The sequence below is a fragment of the Bos grunniens genome, chromosome 18, assembly GCF_055505025.1.
Source record: "Bos grunniens cultivar Pamir isolate PY7600 chromosome 18, Bosgru_T2T1.0, whole genome shotgun sequence".
In the NCBI taxonomy this organism is placed as follows: domain Eukaryota; kingdom Metazoa; phylum Chordata; class Mammalia; order Artiodactyla; family Bovidae; genus Bos; species Bos grunniens.
The window spans coordinates 2,698,084-2,704,192 of NC_141182.1; the positions used below are offsets into that span (position 1 = coordinate 2,698,084).

The window sequence follows — 6,109 nt, forward strand, 5'->3', positions numbered from 1 at the left end:
CCCCAGTATAGGTGAGTTCTGAAAGTCACCCCATTAACAAAAGACACCTTTATGGCTCTCATTACATCAGAAATTCCAAGTCTTAGGAGGTTCTTGTATTGGAAGAATCAATATGGTCAAAATGACTATATTACCCAAGGCAATCTACAGATTCAATGCAGTCTCTACCAAATTACCAATGGCATTTTTCAAAGAACTAGAACAAAAAGTTTTAAATGTGTATGGAGACACAAAAGACCTCGAATAGCTAAAACAATCCTGAGAAAGAAAAACAGAGTCGCAGGAATCAGGCTCCCTGATTTCAGCCTATACTACAAAGCTACAGTCAGCAAATGGAATATTACTCAGTCATAAAAAAGAATGAACTAAGGACTTATCTGGTGGTCCAGTGGTCAAGATTCTCCACTTTCACTGCTGATGGCCAGGTTCGATCCCTGCTTGGAGACCTAAGATCTCAGGAGCTGCGTGGCATGGCCTAAAAAGGTAAAAAGAATGAAGTAATGCCATTTGCAGACAGACCTAGGGATGATCATACTAAGTGAAGTAAGCCAAACAGAGAAAGATAAATGTCATATGATATCACTTACACCTGGAATCTTTGAAAAAAAAGATACAAATGAACTTATTTTCAAAACAGAGACTCACAGACATAGAAAACAATCTTACGGTTACCAAAGAGGAAAGGGATGGGGCAGAAGGAAGAATGATTTAGGAGACTGGGATTAACACACACACACCGAGTGGGTGCCAAGTCACTTCAGTCGTGTCTGACTCTTCGCAACCCCATGGAGTGTAGGACAGGCTCCCCTGTCCATGGGCTTCTCCAGGCAAGAACAGACTGCTATATATAAAACAGAGTGCTTGCTTCAGCAGCACATATACTAAAAGTGGAATGATTCAGAGAACATTAGCATGACTCCTGAACAAGGAAGACCTGCAAAGTCACAAAGCACTCCGTATTTTTGTTCTAAAAACATAATGAAAAGGAAAGTTCATCAAACAAGCTTTACATGTTGGTCACCTATGTGCCTGTCACCACTTTCGAAAAATCTACAGTTAAGGTGGATGAAAACTGCCGATTGTTGAATAAAGTTATAGAATCCCCAAAATAATTAAAATAAAACAGATAACCAACAAGGACCTACTGACAGTACAAGGAACTATACTCAATACTTTGTTATAACCAAAAGGGAAAAGAAGCTGAAGAAGGATAAATACACACACATATATAAAATTGCTGTGCTGCTGTACACTCAAAACTAATATGATATTGTAAATCAATTACACTTCAATTTTTTAAAGAAAAAACAAAGTCTTAGGAGCTCTGTACAGAAATGGGGATGAAGATCAAACATATATTTCTTATTGTAAATCATAGTATCACAATTGTCAACCAAGAAATAGTGCAGGAAGCTGCAACAAGAAGAGAATTTATTGGGAGTTCTAAGAATTCCAATTCAAAAGCTACACATTCAAGTAAAACCAAGAGCGTGTTCACAGGAAGAGAGTCGGCGCTTATAGACGCAAAAAGTCATGAGGTTAAAAGTTGCCTGGCAAGAACTGTGATCAACTCGAACGCAAGCTGGAAAATATTGTCCTTAAGGAATCACAAATTGTTTTAGGGTCCGGGAGATAAGTAGAAAGGCTGTGGTGAGTAATTTTAGGGTAAGGCTCTGATAAGTATCTTGAGTTTCTGGCAGATGTTTTGAATGACTCCATTATGACCGTGAGGGGTCAGAAGGTCTGATTCTGCCCGGCTGAGATGTGCATAAGCCACACTCCTAAAGGGCCTCCAGGCTGTCTTAGCAATGGCAACTCCATTTTGCTTTTCCTTCCACCCAGTCTACACCTTGGTCTTCAAACATGGATCCTTTATGGCAAAATGATCGTAAAAGTGGAAAGATGCATACAGAAATATAATAAAATGTGTTGAAACAGCAAAAAAAAAAGTGGAAAGATACTGGCACACTGCTAGAATCCCATTCAGTTGTTAACAACCATCCAGTCCACAGCATTCCATATGAAAATGTCTCCCACAGTGAGACTGAAACTGAGGGCATTCAAGAGTTAGATCCCTTAAACTCTAATTTGCTTAATACATAATGTCCCATAACCAAGCTTGCCTTAAATGTTCCTGCAAATTGCATACTCTTCCAGATTTGCACAGCTTAGACACAAAAAGTAGTGAGACTCCTTTTATCATCCCCTACGGGTAATATCTGTGACATAAGGGTTGTTATGGTAACAGGTACTTAAGTTGTTTTTCAGGAACATGGAGCTAGTCTTGCCAAGTTCAAACTGGTTGGGACCATCGACCCTCCAGCTGGGCCTGCTCGGGTGTCCAATGCACGTGATGTCAGGGCCAAAATCTCCACCCTTGGATCATGCTGAAACCACCATGCTCTGAATGTGCAGCTCACAAAGAAGCGTGCGACTCAGATATGGCTTTCCAGAGCAGCCATTACCTCACCTTTTTCCGCCTCCAATTAGCCAGAAAGTCAGCTGACAGACAGCGTTCTGGGAGTTCCTTTGTACATAACTTGCTGCTTTTAAGACTATCTTTAATTTTTGCCCCCCTTTTTCTTGAAAGTGGATGGAGAGTGTTCTTAGGGAGGGTTTTTTGGTTTTTGTTTTTTTGATGTGTAATTGCTTTACGGGTTTTCCAGGTGGCTCAGTGGTAAAGAATCTGCCTGCCGATGAAGGAGACGCAGGTTTGATCCCTGGGCCGGGAAGTTCCCCTGGAGAGGAAATGGCAACCCACTCTAGCATTCTTGCCTGGGAAATCCCATGGACAGAGGAGCCTGCTGGGCTCCACGGGATCACAAAACAGTCAGACACGACTTAACAACACAACTGCTTTACAATGTAGTGTGAGTTGCTGCAGTACAACAAAGTGAATCAGCTGTGTGTGTGTGTATATTCCCCCCCTCCCACCCCACCCCTCTGGGTCGTCACAGGGCACCGAGCTGAGCTCCCTGTGCTCTGCAGCAGCTTCCCGGGAGTTATCCAGTTCACATGGTAACTACCTAGCTCACACATATATGTCAACGCTACACTTGATTCTCTTTGGGTGGATCCTCTTTGGGACTCCCCAGGTTTCTTGAACCTGGAGGCCTATTTCCTTTCCTAGGTTAGGGAAGTTTGCAGCAGCTTTGTGGATATCGCATTGTTTTGTTTTGTTTTACAAAGTGAAGGTTCATGGCAACCTGGCACCAAGCAAGTGTACTCGTGCCATTTCTTTCCAACAGCATTTGCTCACCTTGTGTCTGTGTCGCGTTGCAGACATTCTTACAATATTTCCAACTTTTTCAGCGATAGTTGATATGGTGACCAGTGATCTGTGGTGTTACTACTGCAAAAAGATTACAATTTGCTGAAGGCTCAGATGATATTCAGCATTTTTTAGCAATAAAGGTTTTTAAGGAAGGCATATACATAGTATTTTTTAGACATAATGCTACTGCCCATTTATTTATAGTGCAAACATAACTTTTTTTTTAATCTTTAATTGAAGTATAGCTAATTTACAATATGTTAGTTTCAGGTAGAAAACTTTTTTAAAATTTTAAATGGTTCTTTATTCATAAATTTGATGTAAGCTTACAAATTTACTATAGACTGCCAAATAAATCTGCAGTGAAAAATAAAGTAAAAAAAAAAACAAGCATGCCCAATGTGTAGCCATCAATCTGCTAGCCATCAGGACATTAAACAATTCAATAATGTATTCAAGATTCAGCCTTAGGTTTAAGCATATTCAAAAGCAGAGACATTACTTTGCCAACAAAGGTCTGTCTAGTCAAGGCTATGGTTTTTCCAGTGGTCACGTATGGATGTGAGAGTTGGACTGTGAAGAAAGCTGAGTGCCGAAGAATTGATGCTTTTGAACTGTGGTGTTGGAGAAGACTCTTGAGAGTCCCTTGGACTGCAAGGAGATCCAACCAGTCCATTCTAAAGGAGATGGGTCCTGGGTGTTCTTAGGAAGGAATGATGCTAAAGCTGAAACTCCAGTACTTTGGCCACCTCATTCGAAGAGTTGACTCATTGCAAAAGACTCTGATGCTGGGAGGGATTGGGGGCAGGAGGAGAAGGGGACGACAGAGGATGAGATGGCTGGATGGCATCACTGACTCGATGGACGTGAGTTTGAGTGAACTCTGGGAGTTGATGATGAACAGGGAGGCCTGGTGTGCAGCAATTCACGGGGTCGCAAAGAGTCGGACACGACTGAGCAACTGAACTGAACTGAACTGAATTACTTTTAAGAACTCTGCTTTGTCACCTGTTACCTAAGCAACTGGCAATAAGAACTTTATACAAATAAAACATTGCTTTTATGTACACTAGGAAACCCCAACATTTGTGTGACTCACCTCACTGCACTCTTTGCTTTATTTTGATGGTCTGGACCTGTAGTATCTCCAAAGTCTGCATGTGCTCTGTACACAAGTTCTTGAAAGGCCCTGGGTTAGAGATGCCTTCCTGCAGAAGCCCCTCTGGTAAGATGGAAACGGTACCTCCTGGGGAGGGGCACACCTGACATACGCCTGACATCTGGGGAGGGCTATGCCTGACATCAAAGGCCTTTCCAAAGTACTGGAGGACGTGGCTTCCCCTTACTCAGTTCCTCACCTGAGCTCCTTGAGCAAGTGATGATGGGGGTAGGGTGGCTGCCTCCTCCTCCTCGCAGACCCCTGGGTTGTCGCTAAGGGCCTGGGGGTTCGATCCATAGCTAAGGGACAATTTTCTCACAAAAGGCAAGCCCGGGCAGGGCACCCCGATATCGAAGGAATTAGCAGAGATCCCAACTCGCTCAGGGTTATCCCCATTTCCGCACGTGCTAACGGTTCCACACTGGAAATCCTCCTACACGACACCCCAGACTCACCAGACCCTCCACGCCCCTCCCGCTGGGACCCTTCCCACCCACTTGAGAAGTGGGCCCACGGGAGCTGGGCACATCGAGAATTCACACTTTAGCAACTTGAGTTAAAGGGAGGGGAACCCTGCCTCCCCGCGATTACCATAGAGGACTGCATCTTCTGATTCCAAAGCAAGCAAAGGAGCCGTCCAGATGCGTCCGCGGAGACCCAGCGCCCCTGCGGGCGGGCTGATTTCCTGGGCCGCTGACCGCTCCGCAGCCACAGCCATCGCCCTCTGACTCCGGGCCCCTCCGCACCACCCCGGTAGTGGCTCCCCTTCAAACAGGTCATCTCTTCCCTGACTGCATGTGTCTTGTGCCCTCTGCATCGCCAGCCATTACTGGCTCTAACCTGGGCACTCACTTTTCATCAGGACAGCCTCATTTTCTTTTTGGCTATGCTGCTCAGCTTGCAGGATCTTAGTTCTTAGATCCCCCACCAGGGATTGAACCTGGGCCCTTGGCAGTGAGTGAACAGAGCCCTAACCTCCGTACAGCCAGGAAGTTACCAGGAGAGCCTTCTGAAAGAGACTCTCCTTAGGTCACCCTTAAGCAAGTGACCCCTGAAATGGACCAAGCTAGGACCCCATTTTGCTTGATTCTCTCCCCCCACCCCCGGCCTGCACACCCCGCAGACCCACCGCCCCCACCAGTTCCACTTCCCTGTCTCTGGCAATCCACAAGCTTTACCCCTCCAAGACAGGGTCCTTTCTCTTCTGTCCTCTGACACCACTTCCCCTTCCATTCTGATTTTTCCACCTTCTCATCCTTGGCTTTGCACTGGGGACCTGATTGAGGGCAGATGGTCCAACGTGACCCCTCATGGCTGTGTGGATCCCAGGCAGACGCTCAGTAAGCGCAAGTGTGAGATCATTTCTTCTAAAACCCTGACAAGAGCTTCCCTGGTGGTCCCGGGGATAAGACCCCTCCCCGCTTCCAGTGCAGGGGGGCGGGTTCATCCCTGGAGGGGGAGCTAACATCCCACATGCCTTGTGACCAAAAAAAACCACACAAAAACAGAAGCAATATTGTAAGAAACTCGATCAAGACTTTAAAAATTGTCCACATCAAAAAAAGTTTAAGTGTTGTTTTTTTCTGTGCTCAGTCATGTTCAACCTGTGACCCCATGGACTGTAGCCCGCCAGGCTTCTCTGTGCATGGGATTCTCCAGGCAAGAACACTGGAGTG

The 6,109-nt window shown here is 45.2% G+C and overlaps 1 non-coding gene across 1 annotated transcript; it reads left to right on the forward strand.

Annotated features, from left to right (window-relative positions):
• The first annotated feature begins 857 nt into the window (after nt 1-857).
• Nucleotides 858-964, forward strand: LOC147352926 (U6 spliceosomal RNA). The gene has a single exon (XR_015146758.1). It is a non-coding gene; the product is annotated as a U6 spliceosomal RNA (small nuclear RNA).
• The last annotated feature ends 5,145 nt before the right edge of the window (nt 965-6,109 follow it).